Source organism: Rattus norvegicus, chromosome 2 (genome assembly GCF_021556685.1).
Source record: "Rattus norvegicus strain SHRSP/BbbUtx chromosome 2, alternate assembly SHRSP_T2T, whole genome shotgun sequence".
NCBI lineage: Eukaryota > Metazoa > Chordata > Mammalia > Rodentia > Muridae > Rattus > Rattus norvegicus.
Genome location: NC_141535.1, coordinates 221,853,594 through 221,871,800, shown reverse-complemented (window position 1 = coordinate 221,871,800; position 18,207 = coordinate 221,853,594). Strand labels below are relative to the sequence as shown.

The following is an 18,207-nucleotide window of genomic DNA, read 5'->3' as shown; positions in this document are numbered from 1 at the left end:
CACGCTGTGCAGTACACATGTGCAGTACACAGGATGTGCCGTATACTCACTGTACAGTACACATGATGTGCAGTACACATGTGCAATACACAGGATGTGCCGTATACTCACTGTACAGTACACACGCTGTGCAGTACACATGTGCAGTACACACGCTGTGCAGTACACATGTGCAGTACACATGCTGTGCAGTACACAATTGCAGTACACACGCTGTGCAGTACACATGTGCAGTACACACGCTGCAGTACACATGTGCAGTACACACGCTGTGCAGTACACATGTGCAGTACACACGCTGCAGTACACATGTGCAGTACACACGCTGTGCAGTACACATGTGCAGTACACACGCTGTGAAGTACACATGTGCAGTACACACGCTGTACAATACACATGTGCAGTACACACGCTGTGAAGTACACATGTGCAGTACACACGCTGTACAATACACATGTGCAGTACACACGCTGTGAAGTACACATGTGCAGTACACATGCTGTACAATACACATGTGCAGTACACACGCTGCAGTACACATGTGCAGTACACACGCTGTGCAGTACACATGTGCAGTACACACGCTGTGCAGTACACATGTGCAGTACACACGCTGTGCAGTACACATGTGCAGTACACACGCTGTGCAGTACACATGTGCAGTACACACGCTGCAGTACACATGTGCAGTACACACGCTGCAGTACACATGTGCAGTACACACGCTGTGCAGTACACATGTGCAGTACACACGCTGTGCAGTACACATGTGGAGTACACACGCTGTGCAGTACACATGTGCAGTACACACGCTGTGCAGTACACATGTGCAGTACACAGGATGTGCCGTATACTCACTGTACAGTACACATGATATGCAGTACACATGTGCAGTACACACGCTGTGCAGTACACATGTGCAGTACACACGCTGCAGTACACACGCTGTGCAGTACACATGTGCAGTACACACGCTGTGCAGTACACATGTGCAGTACACAGGATGTGCCGTATACTCACTGTACAGTACACATGATGTGCAGTACACATGTGCAGTGCACATGCTATACAGTATACATGCTGTGCAGTACAAACTGTGCCGTACACAGGATGTGCCATATACACACTGTACAGTACACACGCTATGCAGGACACGTCAACAGTTCCGGAAGTCAGCCTCTTCTGGGTCTTGCAATAACAAGTCCAGTATCATGGTTTATATGTTGCATACAGAGAACAACTTAATTCTTAGTGTGCATGAATAATAACTTTTTAAAAATCTAGGATCATTTACCCTCATAAAATTTTAGGTTTTTTTGCTTAGAAAATATCAGTATTTGTGATCAACCATACTAAGTTTGTGAAATTTTAAGAATGATAATGTAACTTAAAACATTCAAGGGCAAAGGGGAACTCATTTCCAGTAATTATAGAGGTCATTATAGAGGTGTACAGCCACTGAAAAACTTGTCACCAATGAATACTTTAAGCGCCTCCTTGAAATAACGAGTGTTTCTGGTATGAGGTTTGCTGTGACTACAGATGCTTAATTTATACTAAGCACATTTTTATGTAAAAAACAAAACAAACCCTAAGCAGTCTTTTATTTATTTCAAACACTTCAAAGTTGATTCCAACACTAATCAATATATAAGTTGGTGACCCTCTCCTAAATAATTACAATTATTTTCCAAACAGGACAGAATTTGCAGCTAGACAAAGAAAAGATTTTCTGAATAGAGGTATTCTTTAACAGACAATATGTATCCTTTAAAGCTGGTGATTTCTTATCAAAACAGAGGGTCCAAATCAGACTTTAAATTATCACCAGGCTATGTTTACACTGCAAAAGTTTGAATTTGGAGTGCATTGAGAGAGAGAGAGAGAGAGAGAGAGAGAGAGAGAGAGAGAGAGAGAGAGAGACAGAGACAGAGACAGAGACAGAGACAGAGAGACAGAGACAGAGAGAGACAGAGAGAGACTGAGACAGAGAGACAGAGAGACAGAGAGATACAGACACAAAGAGAGAAAACACACACAAAGAGAGAAACAGAGAGAAACAGACACAGAGAAACGAGAGACAGAGAGAGAAAGAGAGAGAGAAAAAGAGAGAGAGAGAAGAGAGGGGGGGTTACAGTAACAATGAGGGTCTTGAGCAAACACTGCAGCTTCCAGGGAGTCCCACAGGGTGGGGCTTGTGAGGAAAGAGGGAAGACGGGAGGGAGGAGGCTGCCACTTAGGCTAAACTTCAGGTCCAGGACAGGATTTCACCTCAGAAGACTGAAAATCTGTGACCTCCTTTTTGCTTGTAACACCTGCCAGACCCTGACGTGCCCTGAGAGTACGTTTTAGACCTTAAACTCCTATTTTACTTGTTATTCAAAAACCCAAAGACAGCTTTCTTTTTAACTACCGCAAATATACAGGGATAGACTCGGTATAAAACTTAACCTTGACTTATAGAATATATCCCTCTATACATAACACGCAAGAATATAACACTTGTATAACTGAAAAACTATTTTCTGATGAAATATATATAGTTAATTCCCCTGGGGTGTATGAAAAGGAAGAAAATATAAAGAATGGTTCTGCCACCCTAAATCCAAATTACCGAACCCTTTAACACATTTGGGGGTACACATATTCTCCTGTGATCACGCAAACCCTAGGAACACAACCCCAAATCTGAACTTCCTTCTCTAATAGAAACACAGGCTTAGAGGTACATGCCAGCGTACATGCTGGACTCCACACTTCCGTCCTCACCCCGGAAACTGGTCAAAAGTGGAAATTCAAATATCAAGCAAACAAAAATAAATGTTAGCATATCTCAAAAAAAAAAAAACAACCCAGTAATGGGGCTGTTGAGTATAATATGTCACTGGTTAAATTGGTTAAGAGTTCTTGATACAGGCTGGAGAGATGGCTCAGCAGTTAAGAGCACTGACTGCTCTTCCAGAGGTCCCGAGTTCAATTCCCAGCAACCACATGGTGGCTCACAACCATGTGTAATGGGATCTGATGCCCTCTTCTGGTGTGTTTGAAAGCAGCTACAGTGTACTTATATAAAGAAAATAAATAAATCTTTAAAAAAAATGAGAGAGAGACAGAGAGTACTTGATGCTTTTGCACAGGACCCAGGTTCAGTTCCTAGAATCTACAAGGACTCACTCACATATACCAGAACTCTAGTTCCAGGGCCCAACTGCCCCCCTTTAATCTCTGTGAGCACTGCACGCACATGGTGTGCATACACACACACACACACACACACACACACACACACACACACAGAGTAATTTATTAAAGTAATAATATTTTAAAGTGTACATAACAGAAGTTTTTTGAATTGTATGGCAAACAGGGTTGTGTTTTCCAACAGCATTAACTAGCACATGCTAGCATCCAAGTACCAAGGATGTTTCCGTTTCTCTCACCTTTTTTTTTTCCTTTTTTTTCCCGGAGCTGGGGACCGAACCCAGGGCCTTGTGCTTGCTAGGCAAGCGCTCTACCACTGAACCCCACCGTTTCTCTCACCTTAATCTACCTGAGTGCTGGCAGTCTGTCCCATGCGCTTTAAATACTACATTTATATATGAAAGCGCACACACGCACATGCATGTGTGCACGTACATCAGTGACCTCCACATTTCTACTTACAGGTGGCTTAAGAATAGCAATTTGGTTGGAACAGGGAGTTGGGTGCTGTACCTCGCAGGCTGCTTTTAGTCAGCAATCATCAGAGGTGGTCCAGACCCCTGTGGAGATTGTAAAGGCTCTCCAGTCTTTTCCCAACCCCTTTGCAGACACCGCTGACTATTTGTGGGGAATTTGAGGGTCCTTCCAAGCGAGGGCAGAAGGGAGCTTGTTGCACCCACTGTACCAGGCCTTGCCTCACTTCCTTCCCTGCAGGTCAACGCGAAGCCACTTACAACAACATCCTGTGAGGAGCGGCCTGGAAGGATAACAAGAAGGGATTACGGATAGGAAACGGCAAGAGACTGCCGTGGAAATGCTGGCTGAAGCCAGCCAGAAGGAGAGTTGGAGGACAAAGACCTAAAAATACAGCCTGACATTGCCCCATCTCAACTTCCTGAAGAAACCAGAAATAATCATAGCCTTCTTCTCCAGGCCCAGGGAGCACAGAGCGGAGCTTCGATGTTTACTGTAAAGTACACTCATTAATTTTTTTTTAAAGCCTTAGACGTATGGAAATGACTCTGCCACTGTTCTGCTCATTAACTCCACAGAAGGAATCAAAGTTGCAGCAGACACTGGGCGGTTGTTTTCCATTTGAGTTTATTTAGTTTTCAAAACAGTGAGTCATCTGAGCTATGCAAATGAAAGTTGGGATGGCTTTACTCAAATGATTAACTACAGTTATATATAGAACACGGTTCCTTAAATAGCAGCCTCTTGCTCTAACAGTGCCAAGATGACTTCCTTTTCTTCTGTAAAACCTGAAACCAAAATCCTGAAGGGCTGTGAGACAGGCCCCTGCTTCCCTGGGCTCACATGGGGTGGGGCAGGACAGTGGCTAAAGAGGTGGATGCTAGGCCAGAGCCCCGCCCTGTTCATGCCCGAGGTAACTCAGATGCCTGCTCTTCTCTGGAGAAGGAAAGATGAGAATGAAGGCTGGGGGCCATCTGGGAACCCTCTGGGAGGCAAAGAAATGCACTGGGTCTTAGCTAAGAAACTATTAGCTAGAATGGTTGCCACTTTAAGACTGTTCTTAAAATGTGAGCCTTTTTGGTTTTCTACTGTCTTGGACTCATCAAAATGCATGCTGGCTCGTGTATCAAAAAACAGTGCTTCCAATGGTTATTATTTTCCAGACATACCTGATATTAGCCACAAGAAACAGGGCGAGCACAGGTGACGTCTTACCTCCAAAAGAATGCATGGGGCTTCCTGGCTATTAGAAACCTGGCCACAGAATGCACACACGGTGTAGAGATTTGCCTGACACTTCGCATAACCCTCAGCTTTCCATAAACACAGACACAAAATACACAGACCTACCCCCCTCGATTTATATTCAAAATGCCAAGGGATTATCAAAACCTCTAATTTGCCGCTGAAGTCAGTGGCTGAGTTTTATGCATTGGGTGGAAGGTAACCTCATTCATTCCAAGTTGATTGCATTTAAGATGGGGGGGGGGGGCAACTTTACAGAAGGCGCTGGTCTGGGCAGCCTGGGATCAGACTGGATCCAGTTTGAAGGGAACTGGCAACCAAGCCTCTAACTTTGTGATAAGATAAAAGTCCATTGATGTTGGCTCACAAGAGGCCCACTTCACCTCAGCCTTGTCCTCCATGTTTTTCTCCCTAGCCTATCTGCTCTCCTCTCCTTGTATGTACTTTAGCATAACTTCACTTTTCTCTTTTATCTTTCCATAACTGCACCCAGGGACCGGAGGGGATTGATTTTTTTTTTTGTTTTGTTTTGACTTATTGTTTGAAGATCTGTAACTCAAAACAACTCTCACACCTCTGATGTCTAAGCTGGAGCGGCATAAAAGGTAAACCCAGGGCTTGGGTATCAAACTGCACAGCAGCAATACCAAGTTTGATAATCAACCGTCCGGGTTTTCTTCTTATTTTGTGCTGTCCTCCCCCACTACCCCCACCCCCCCTCACCTCAGCTAGCCAGCAAAATGTGAGGTAACTCCCACGCTTCTGTCAGGTGTCAAGAATGAGTTAAAATAAAAAAAATAAATACCTCGGCGGCTTTGCAGGCCGGGGCTGCGAGATTAAATAGACCTCTACTGAGGGCAAGAAGTTATTTCCTATGTAGAAAATTGGCCTTGTTTTTGTTCACAATGAAAGGAAATTTAGAGGCTTCTCAAGTCTGCTTTATAAAAACAACACCTGAAAACAAGGGAAGACGGTACAACCAACAAAACTCACTTTCCAAAGGGTTCACACCAAGGAGCAAAACGCTAAGGCCTTTGTGAGACAGAGTAGCGGATTCTAAAACAAAACGTTATTCTTGAACCAGATGTTTAAAGACAGACCCGCATATTAGGTTAGACGTTGTGCTCCCAGAGCCCGGTGTCCCCACCGTACGCTCCAAACAAGCCAACACAGCCCCAAGTTAAAGTTTCTTTCTCCTCATCTGGCGCAATCCTGAATTGTCTGGATTATTTTGATCTTGGATTCTGCCGATAGTGAAGCTACAAGCCAGTACACATACAGATGCACACAGATATTCCCCAGAGTTTCTAAGGGTCGATTCCCTGAAGTTGTTCAGCTTGCTGAAATACGGTTACATATGCAAACATTATCTCCCAATTGTAACCTCATTTTCTGCTCTGCTGGACGGCGTGACCAGCATTTGTCATTGGGCCTCCCCCGCCCGCCACATCATTCATATGTCTATAATTGTCATCGAGATGTGGCATGTCAGCAGGACTCCAGTGTTCTCTGCTCCCCGTCTCCACACAGTCACTCAGGTAACAAACCCGGTAATCTCGTCCTGTTTTCATGATGGTTGAATTACACATAATTGTTTCTGCACAGTGATTGATTTCTGCCTGAATAGAGACCTCTGCCTTTTTTCAATGTAAGCGAGTGGCAGCCAAGTCTCCCCATCGAGGAGGAGGCAGCAGCCTTTGAAGAGATCAAAGCCAAGGCCGCGAGCAGTGGTGCGCCCTGGGAATATGGAAAGCCTTTATGCTCTCAACCCCATTTCCAGCATCATGTTGGACTGCAGCTGCACCGCGCTCTGCCAGCATTCTTAGTGCTTTTAGTATTGACTCTGACATCACCGATAGCTGTTTTAAAGTAACAAAAGCCGAAAGATGACTTATTTTCACAACTCTGTAATTGGAACATGCAAAGGTGGGGGTGGGGTGGGAGAGCCAGAATGAAGGGGAGGGGAATACATTTGCTTTTAATTTAAAGCAGCACAAAAGAGACAGAGGGAGAGAGAGGGAGAGAGAGAGAGAGAGACTGGGGGAAAAAATTATATAAGTTTCCACAAATGAAAAACATGCTTTTCGTATGGAAAAACCAGCGGGGGCATTTTATAACTCAGACCACACAATATGAACTGATGGCTGAATACGCCATCCAAGCCAAAAGGCTAGAATGAAATCGAGGAGTAAGTGGTTCCGATTGGGAGAGGGACAGAGGGACCCTGACAGTCACTGGGGCAGAGGACTCTGGCATGCAAGGTGGAACCCCGGGGGCCTGCCCCTCCCCCTAACCGGTTCCCTTTTCAGTGGAGGAAGCATAGCTGACATCTGCAGTCTGAATACATCACCGGCTTCTCTGGGAAACTGCAAACAAACACGTGATTCCCGATTATCTGGAGGAGGACCAACATCAGGAGTTGTGCCTGACTCCAGATGCAGACGCTAATCAGTCTGCCAGGATCATGCCTTACAACTGGAAGCTTAAGTATGGCAAGGAATCTCTTAAGGTCATGGGGACCAAATACGTCAACACCAACATCCCACTGTTTCTTAAAGCAGAAAACAAGGGTGCACCCATTCCTCATTTTTAAAGCATTTTGGACTCTATTATGTACGTAACTTGTGATTTCATTTAGGATCAACATAGACAAGCAGGTCAAATATTATTTCGAGTGTTATATACGGTGTCTGATAACTGCTACTGTCTAGGAAGACATCTTTTTTATGTTATTTATTGTTTGAGAATCTCATACAATATATTTTGATCATTCTCTCCCTAACTGCTCTCAGGTCCTCCCCATCCCTACTCTCCTACCTTCTCCAAGGGAAAAAAAAAAGGACGCCCACCCCAAAACAACAACAACATACACAAAAAAAAAAACCAGAAACACACAAAGTCTAATTTGTCTTGGCCAGTCACAAGACAACTATTAATGACAACTGCAATTCCAACATTTAAACTGATGCTTTGGAAAACACCTACCCTCTGGCACATCTACCTCAATTCAGGGACAGGGACCTCGAATGTCCTCAAATCAGGGACTTCAAAGGTAACAAAAATGACAAGACTTTTCTATAAAGAGTGAGAAAGTCGAATCTAGAAGGGATTTTTGAAATTAACTGCATCTCGTTCAATAAAGTCCTGTCTTGGTACTGTTTACGTAGACAGTAGCCCACAGACCGTTCACGACTCAACTTTTCCAAGTCCACTAAGTTCTAAAACTCACGGACATTGGAGAAATGGCTGTGATGTGTGCCCCCTTTCATTCTGCACAAAACCTCTTAGTTCTGAAATACCAAGTAATTGGCAAACAAAAGCTGCCTTTGTGTAGTAGGATTCGGAAGCAACAGACCTGCTTGCAAGGTAACCAACTGCAAATTTTCTTCGACAACTTTGCCTGAATGGGGCTGAGCTGGAAAACACCTTGGTCCCCTCCAAGGTCCCCTCTAGGTCACAATTCCACAGGGCAACTGCATTTTGTTTTGCTTTAGACTCCAGATTCTAGAGGTTTACACACGGCATGAACTGGGAGAGCAAACGTAACATTGAACAAGAATCATAGTATTTTTGAAGTCTAGATCTTTTTCTTTTGGAAAAATGAAATCATTCAATTTGTTATCAGCCAAAATGTTGACAGCAAGACCCAGTGTTCTTAAATGTTTTTCTCTAGGTGTGTTCCTCATAATCTTATTAGACTTTCAGCAACCCAGGACCCCAATCTAACTTCGGGTTATCAGCCCCAAATCGCTTCTTTTATGTCTGATTCTATCGTTAGCCTCATGCAGCAAAGTGCCAAACACAAGAGTCAATAGGAGCCCCTCAGGCCTCTCACTGACACCTGAGGGAGAATGTTATCTGGCTGCTAACACGCATGCATTTGGCTTTCCCCACATTCTTTCCTGTGAGCCTAACACTCTTCAGGGCTCACCTCAGAAAAATCTGCATTTAGGATTTTTGTCACCTCGCTGTGTGGCTGAAGTACCATTTGCTCAGCTACCAATCCTGAGATGCCACAGAGCTAGGCAGAGACAAAGCAAACGCACACAGGATCAGTAGCCTCAGTGGTTATGGGCAACCACATTCCTAAGATTGCCCCTCAGCAGAAACTGCCATACTGAGAGAGAGAAAGAGAGAGAGAGAGAGAGAGAGAGAGAGAGAGAGAGAGCGAGAATATGAGTGTGTGAAAGAGTGTGTGGGAGAGTGTGTGTGTGTGAGTGTGTGTGTAAAAGAGTGTGTGTATGTGTAAGAGAGAGGAGGAGAGTGTGTGTGAGGGGGGAGAGAGAGAGTGAGAGTGTGTGAGAGTGAGAGAGGGGGAGAGAGAATGTGTGTGTGTGTGTGAGAGAGAGAGAGAGAGAGTGTGTGTGTGTGTGAGGGGGAAAGGGGGAGAGAGAGTATGCATGTGTGTGTGTGTGTGTGTGTGTGTGTGTGTGTGTGAAAGAGAGAGGGAGAGAGAGGGAGAGAGAGAGGGAGAGAGTGTGTGCATATGTGAGAGAGAGAAAGAGTGTGAGAGAGTATGTATGTGAGAGAGAGTGTGTGTATGTGTGAGGGGGAGAGTGTGGGGGGGGAGAGAATATGAGAGAGAGAGAGAGAGAGAGAGAGAGAGAGAGAGAGAGAGAGAGAGAGATCTGTAATAATGCACAGGAGACGCATTACATAGCATAAACTCTATGCTGGCCCTGTTATTTTCCCCTTCCTGAAGGGGTATCATCATCCCTTCAAGGACCTATAGGGTCAGGGTGCTGCTGGCCAAGGTGAGAAATGAGGAGGCAGGGGCAGGGCAAGGGCAGCAGATACATTCCAAGCCAAAGGTCCCTCCAGGTGACCATTTCAATCACTTCAGACAAACGTTGAGCTTTAAGACCTTTAGATAATCAGGCACTATGCTTGCCTTCCATAAAGCTCCCCAATGCTATCAATCCCTCCCTCTGAGGTAATTCTCCCAACCTGAATTCTGGAATCAACTGAAGTCCCATTTCCTTTGGCTCATTCTTCCCAAAGAAGCAAAGCTGTTCACAGACTCCTGTCATAGAAACCGTCTTCCTGGTTAGCGATGGTTTTTCTCCTGCCTGCCTATGTTCTCCAAGGCAAGTGACAAGCTGCTTGTTAAGGCAGACACCCCTGGGGACTAGGTTCTGTCACCGGGACACACAAGACCAGGTCCAAAATTGAAAACTGAAACCAGAATGTAATCCAGCCATGTCACCTCTGGGTGTCTTCCCAATGGATCCAGAGGCAGAGCACAAAGGTATCTGTCTGCACAACCATGTTTCGATTCACAACAGCCTCATGATGGAATCAAGTAGCTTAAGTGGCTGAGGAAAATGTGGTATGCACATACACAAAGGAGTATTACTCGGTCATGAAGAATGAAACTGTACCATTTTCAGGAAAACCTGACAGAACTGGAGGTCATTTTAGTACAGGAAATAAGCCAGACTATGAAGGACAGAGGACAGATAGCATATTTTCGCTTACAAATGGAATCTAGATGTTCCTTTTAAAGACATGAAAATAGAAGGTCAAATATGTGGCAGGAGGAAGGGAGAGTGATCAGGATTAATGTCGGAAGTATATTGTATATGTGAATGAAAAATGTCACAATGAGCCATTGGTTTATATAAGTAGTGTACACTAATAAAAATTCAGTAGGTCTGGGGTTTAAAACCGGAATCTCCAGGCCTAGAAAATAAGTAGTTGGCTTCCAATGGCTCAGCCAGCTTGTGAAAACCTGAGGAATGGCTCCTTAGCAGTGACTCCTCCCTCCCCCCTCCCCCGTACTGCGCACCTATGGTTTAAAATAAGAAGAACCCTGGGTCTGATCAAATCCAGAGGGATGGCAGGCAGCAGGGTTCCCACACGGCCCCTGTAGAGCAGGGCCACGAGAAGAGCAAACTGGAGTCAGGGTGGGCAGACTCCCCAGTGATGGAATTCAGCTGGACGCCCCCAGCACCGAGCAGCCTGTGCCCACCGCAAGCGGGAACCAACCCACGTGACCCTAGGCATGCTTCAAAAACTAGACAAAAAACAAACAACAAAGAGCAACCAACACCCAGAAGCCTGAGCCGCACTGAGCCACCGACCCAAACAGACAAGGAAAGAGCAGTCTCCGGAAGACTACAGTTTGCTGGAAAGTTCCTTCACCTGAGCGCCTCGACTGGCAGAAGTCTCGCACTCCCACGCTTCTCTGGCTACCCAGCTAGAGCGGCTTGAAGACGAAGACGCTGAGGCACCGCACCGGCCACTGAGACCCAGGAAGAGAATGTTACGACCCCAGTTTCCCATAGGGAATATGAAGCTTTATCGAATACGTAGTATATAGATTACCACCACCCCTCCCCCATTTGCTTTGCCGCAGATGACCAAGTTATGGGCTGAAGTGGGGGTGGGGTTAGCAGCCAAGCCCAACATCAAGAAAGAGGCAAGGGTGACAGTTCTTTTGATGTCGACTCCTTATCGAGACTGGCATTCACAGTAAAATCATGGAATTGGCAAGGAAGCGAAAAAGAAAAAAAGGAAAACGGCATGTTTATGGAAAATAAGAGTTTTTTTCCGCTTTCTATCACTCACATGGCCATAGGTGTATGCTGTGATCTGATTAAACAATAATCACACAGTCTAACGTATGCTCCTCATAAGTAAGAATACAGAGTCCGACTTTTAAAAATTGATAAAAGACCTGCCATCAAAAATACTCCGGCCACAAGTGTAGGCGTCTGAACCAGCAACTTCGGCTTTTCTTCTCCCCACACTGACTAACCCATGCACATCTCCACCCCTTAGACCTCACCTTCCGGACTACGGTGCAGCCCTCAGAGGCCAGATGGGAGAGAAAGCGCAGGCTGTTAGAACAGCACTCAGCCTCCCTCCAGACAACATGTTAACTGGCCAGAGTCAGTCAAGGCCCAGAGTTCCGGCACTTGGGAGGTTGAGGCAGGAGGATTGGGAGTTTGAACCAGCCTGGATTACACAGCAAGACCCTGTTTTGGGTTGGGGGAGGGGCAAAATCACAACAGATTTGCACACTATGTTTGTCTGTGATTCTATTTTGTGGTATGTCCCAAGCAGGGCAGTCTTTTGATACAAAAAAATGGATCAGAGCTCAGGCCTGGGGTGGGTGCTTGAGGGAGGCAGCGTTGGGGTTGGGTGGGATGTTGGGGGGGAGCACAGGTTATTTTCTGAAGTGGTGAGAATGTAACTGACTGTGTTGATGGCTTTGAAACCCTGAATATACTAACACCCTTGCCTCCCGGCCCCACCCCACAAATGGTGTACTATGAATGGGTAGAACCTTTGTCGTGGGGGCAACTCAGTAAACAGTGAAGCAATTTAAAAAACTACTGATCCGACCAACTAAGTAAAGAAATTCCTTGTCTTCTCATTAAAAATAAATAAATTGATTAAATTTAAAAATAAAAATAAGGGAGAGCCACAAGGGAAAACTCCTGGACTCGTTCTCCAAGAGTAAAAGTACCATGTGGCTCACTCCCCCCGGATGGAGATAACTGTCACAGCAAAACACCAAAGTGTAAGTAAGCCAAGCCCAGGGCAAGGTGTGGGAGTTCCAGCCCCTGCCAGAGGTGGGCAGGGAGAGGGAGCAGAAAACCTTTCCATCCAGCGTTAGATGGTGTCTCCCCTGCACTTCTCTCTGAAGACTTGCCACTAATGCAGATGGTCCGTACCCCGCTCCACGCACCCCTGCTGTACTCCACCCAGCCTAGTTTGGGTTTCCCCTCCAGAGCATAGGAAACCTTCATCTCACTAAACACGGATGAAATGACATGATGGGGGTGGGGGAAACAAAACAGATGGGTTTCCTTCTGTGAGCTGGTTCAAATATTGGGTACCCAGAAATTCAGGGGGCTTTTAAACCGGAAAGCAGTCAGGCTAGACTGCCTGCCTTAGTCCAGGTAACAAACAGCCCTTTGCTGGGACCCCTTTCCAGATAAGAAAACTGCTCGAAGAGAGTAGTCATTTAAGACACACAGCGGGTGCTGGAGAGATGGCTCTGAGGGTAAGAGAAATGGCTCTTCTAGAGGACCTGGGCTCAATTCCCAGCACCCATATGGCAGCTCACAACTGTCTGTAACTCCAGTTCCAAAGGATCTGACACCCTCACACAGGCATATATACATGCAGGTAAAACACCAATGAGCATGAAATAAAAATTAAAAAGAAAAAAACAAAACAAAAAACCCCCAAAAAGACAGCGTCCAGCCCTACCCCACTCTTGTTTCTTTGGAGAGGTTTAAAAAGCCTGTGAATGACTTTCTTAAGCAGCTGTTATTTTCAAGTTTCACACTGCATAGTTGTCACTGAGTTCATGTGAGGACTGCTAAAATAGCCAACAAGAATGAGCACAAGCAGCCCAGATAAGACCTGTCTCATCATTAGCACCATGAGTGCCACAGTTCCTCCGCCATTCCAGGAGCAGCTGCTGTTTCTAGAGTCCCAGACAGGTTAAGAGAGGTTTTCTTTTGAAACACCGAATCCGTCATTACTACAGTTGGATAGATAAGGCCCTCGTGGGGCCTGATCAATTCAAACTTGCATCGTTCAACTTTGCGGTTAGCTGCACGCCGTTTTTTATTTCTAACATTTTATTTTATTTTATGAGTGTTTTTGCCTGCGTGCATATCTGGGTACCATGTGCCTGCCTGATGCCCATGGAGGCCGGGAGAAGGCATCAGGTTCTCTGGAACCTTAGTCAGAGAGAGTTGTAAGCTGCCATGTGGTGCTAGGAACCCAACACAGGTCCTCTGTGAGAGCAATGAGTGCTCCTGGCTGTGGAGTCATCTCTCCATCCCGACTTCCTGTTGTTCATTAAACAGTATGGAAGACATAGGATCAAACACCTTCAGGCCTCTGTCTAGTTCACAGGCCAAGGCTGCCACTTGATTCCCAGAACTACTGTGATTTTTTGACATGGATCCTGACCAAGTCCAAGTCTTTCTTTTTTCTTTTCTTTTCTTTTCTTTTCTTTTCTTTTCTTTCTTTCTTTCTTTATTTTTTTTAAATCAACAGTAACTAAGCTATACTGTTTTTAAGCAGTAATTTTTCTTATATTCCCAACCCTCTTTAGGATGGCAAACATTTTTTTTTTTTTAATCCGTGGGTAGGAATGGAAACAAACAGCTTATATGCGTGTGCATAGAACAACTGACAGGTGGCTTGAGCTGGTTTGGGGTTTGGTGTTGAGTGCCCAGGCAAGTCATAAGATGAGGAAGTGACAGCTGTTTTCCCTCCCGAGGTTCTGAACACTCAGCTCTAGCCAGTGGGGTTGGGTACCACCACAAGGCACCATCAGAAAAACCAGTTGTGGGTTCCAGTTAACTTGCAGTGATAAACGTGTTCGAAGGCTCCATAAAGACCTCTGAGCTATTTTCTTAAGTCATCTTGGTTAAGATGTATGTCCTTTAATATACATGTACATAACGTGTATGGGTGCTTTGCTCATACGTCACCACGCACATGCCTGGTGCCCAAAGGCCAGAAGAGGACAGTAGATCTTTTGAAACTGGAGCTGGATTGGTTGTAAGGGTCCATGTGGTGCTGGGACTCCAACTCAGGCCCTCTGTAAGAACAGCATTGCTTGTAACTGCTAAGCTAGCTCTCCACCCCCCACCCCACCCCCACGCATGTCCTTTTAGTAACAACAACAACAACAACGACTACAATAGCAAATACCAATCTGCTTTCCTAGTTGAGCCTAAAGTTCATTATCTACAAAATCATTTCAACAAAACGAATCAAATATTTGTGACCATAATCAATTAATCATGCTGGCCCGACTCCGGGTAAAGAGCAACACACACCATCAGTACCACAAGCCTGTGGTAGCAGGCTGCCATATGCAAGGGCCACGGGCGTGTCTCTGCTCCCTGCTGCCTCTCCAGATCCATCCAAGATACACACTAGTTCCTGTCTGCTCTGTGCTGAACTGGGGGCCCCTCGAGGGGCCAAGAAAAGGTCCTCCCGTGAGCATGGGGTGAAAGATGAATGTTCTTAAAACGCAACATTCTTTGGTGCCTGTCTTCTTTCCGCCAGAAAACCTGCCCGACCCTAAACTGCTGGGTTGACTCTGGTGTTTCCAGTTACTGTCCCAACCTCCCAAGGTCAGAGGTCCTTTCCCAGCCCAGCTCTCCTAAGATGTAAAGGGTGATGAGCCAATCACAGGATGGGGGGCATTTCTCTTGGTGAGGACCTAGCTGTCTGCATAGTACGGTGGACCTCAATCGTGCAACAGTCGAGAAATGGAGAGAGAGCATACATTTTGCATGAAGTAGCTTTGAATCATTTATTCAGAGCACTTGAGGGAATCAAGAGGTGGGAAGCCCTGTAGAGTGCCAATATCTCAGGGAGATTATAAATCTGGGCCAGCCAGGGTTATGCACATAAAAAGACCCCACCTTAAGACGAAAACAAATAAAACTAGCAATTAATTTACATTGTTAATGGTTACTAAATCAAGAAAGATAGGAAATAGTAACCGACTTGGACAAAAATAGGTTCTAAATTTATTTTGGACATGGCTTTATTGAGGCATTAGTTAAAACTAATGAAACCCCCTGAGAGCCAAAACGGAAGATAAAAATAGTCATAACTAGGTGACAGTCAGCACGTAGAGCTGAGATATAGGTCTATATTTATTCACATAGGAAAATACATGTGGAATTTTGAATAAAAACAAAATGATCAGTAGAGAATAATTCTGAGTTCGTGAGCAGCTACTAAGACACAAGTACAAGTAAGTGAAACTCTTATGTCTGAAAGGCAGAAATCTAGGGACTTTTTCTTTATTTTTCTGTTCTGTTATGGGATTCCCCTGACTATATATACATACATGTGTGTGTATGTCATATTCATGTATATATATGGGGAGGGAAGAGGTTGAAGGAGAGGAGGGAGGGGAAAGTGGAGGAGAGGGAGAAGCAGAAGAGGAGGAAAAGAAGGAAGAAGAGGAAATTTCCTTTTAAGAGAGAAAAAGACTGGTCCCAATCAATACCCCCTTTAAAAAGGTTTCTTCACTTCTTTTTTTAAATATTTATTTTATGTATATGAGTACACTGTAGCTGTCTTCAGCCACACCAGAAGAGGGCATCAGATCCCATTTCAGGTGGTTGTGAGCCGCCATGTGTCTGCTGGGAATTGAACTCAGGACCTCTGGAAGAGCAGACTGTGCTCCTAACCACTCTGCAGCCCTGTCTCTTCACTTCTTAATCACTGCTGCAGTGCCTCAGGAGCAACCATGACTCCCACTGCTATGAAATTAGATTCTCTTTCTTTCCTTTAACGTGGCGTGATGACGTCAGAAAACCCACAGAAACCGCTGAACGTGAAGGACATCCTACAACACAAACGCTGGCTGTGCAAAAAGAAAACCACTCTTTACCAGAGGTTTGTGTGTAAATGCCTGGCTCCTATGGGGGAAAAGGGGTCTATCATTTACCGAAGGATCCAAGCACTGGAAAATGTCCTATCACACAGCTATTTAATTAGCTTACTTAGTCTTAACACTGGGGGGGCCATTTTAGAAGTGAACAATAAAGGCCCCCTTTAAAATAACAAGCAAAAGAAAAGTGGATGTGAAACACTCAGGCTGTCAATGTTCCCTGGGAATTTTCAAAACCGTACTGAGCAATGGCATGGTTCTCTGTCCAATGGACCAGATGACAATTTTCAAACATTCTTAGCATCTCCCATTTAAGCCATCCCTGAAGCCTAGCCATTTACATTATCCCAAAGCATAATTAACAGTCATCCTCAGGGCTCCAGGTAGTTTCCTGGCGGTGGAATTCCTCACAGGGTCCTTTTGTGTGGAACATTAGCTTATGGGCTGGGTCCTGTCACTAGGGGCAGAGACACCTGTCCTCAAATCCAAGCTTTCCTGTTTGCTCAACTTTAGCTCTGCAGACAAGACAACTGAGCGACCTCTCTAGCCACGGGTCCTTCGTGGGAAACATGAGAGCACCATTCCAAGGTCCTGAGTTTGGTAGTGAGAGTCTGACACAAAGCATGTGCAACGTGCATGGGTTAGCCAGCAGTAAATGTACTATCCTACCAATTGTACTCCTCGCTTCATCCATGGACAGAGTGTTTATTTCTCACGGTCACACATCAATGGTCGAGGACCAGGAAGCTCACGGGTAAAGAGAGGCAACTTGTGAGGCACCACTAGCTTATACTGAACGATGGACGAAAAAGGATGCTCATAACAGATAGCTTGGTTCTAGATCTCAGTTTTGTGGCTGCTGTCTTGTTTGCTTGACATGAAAATGAAGATATAGAAAACACCTAAGTAAAACTCATGAATAAACGTCCCACAAACCTACTCCTCCTTCTAAAGCCACTATGTAGTTAACGCCCCTCTTGGCCTTCAAACTAGAACACTCCCCAGTCTCCCCCATCTCCTCTCCCCGGCTTCTTGTCCACCAAAGGGAATGTGGGAAAGGTCCCACTTTCACATAGCATCCAATCTCTCATCACACACCTCTCTATGAATCATTTCTAGTGACAGATCTGCTGACTTCAATCTCCTCCAGCATCTTCTGGGTACCGGCGGCGATGAGAGTAAGACAGGGAGAGAACAGTCAGCAGTGAGAGCCGAGCCTACATCCCATTTGTCCCATTCACAGTCCATCTACGGGCCAGCTGCGATCTTCCGTTCTTGACTTTCTCCCTCTGCGTCTCGGCTCCTTCATGGGCTGCCTTGGGTGGATGCTGAGGCCAGCACTGACTTGCCTTGAGGGTGACATGACCTCATGTGGATAGGATGCACAACAGTTCTGACATGGACCACATACTCAAAACCAATGGTGTTAACATCCATTTCGTGAACATTGCCTAATGGTATGAAAATTTCTAAACCCAATCTTAGCTTTATATATAGCAAAAGTCTATACACTTTCTAAGAGTTCTCATTTAAAGGTGGACTGATACCTGGTATTGGCACCTTTTACTCCTGAAGTTTAAAATTCCTAACCTATTCCATTAAACATCTGGCGAGTAACCTGGACCATGGCATGCAGTATAAAAACTTGTGGGTAACAGAAAATTAAAACGCACTCTCTATCCTCAAAGGGATTCCCAGTTAAAAAAAAAAAATCAACATGGAGATACCTAACTCATCCAAAACATATGCACAGGGGCTCAGAGGTTACAAGTACTTAATGCTTTTGCAGTGTGAGTTCAGTTCCCAGCACCCATGTTGGGTGACTTACTATTGCCTACAACTTCATTTCTAGGCTTCAGCACCTCTGGTGTCTTCAGGTACTAACACACGTGCAC

At 45.2% G+C, this 18,207-nt stretch overlaps 1 protein-coding gene across 24 annotated transcripts in view; it reads right to left on the bottom strand.

Moving 5' to 3' along the window:
* Lef1 (lymphoid enhancer binding factor 1) overlaps window positions 1-18,207 on the bottom strand; it is a 113,291-nt gene that overhangs the window by 79,309 nt on the left and 15,775 nt on the right.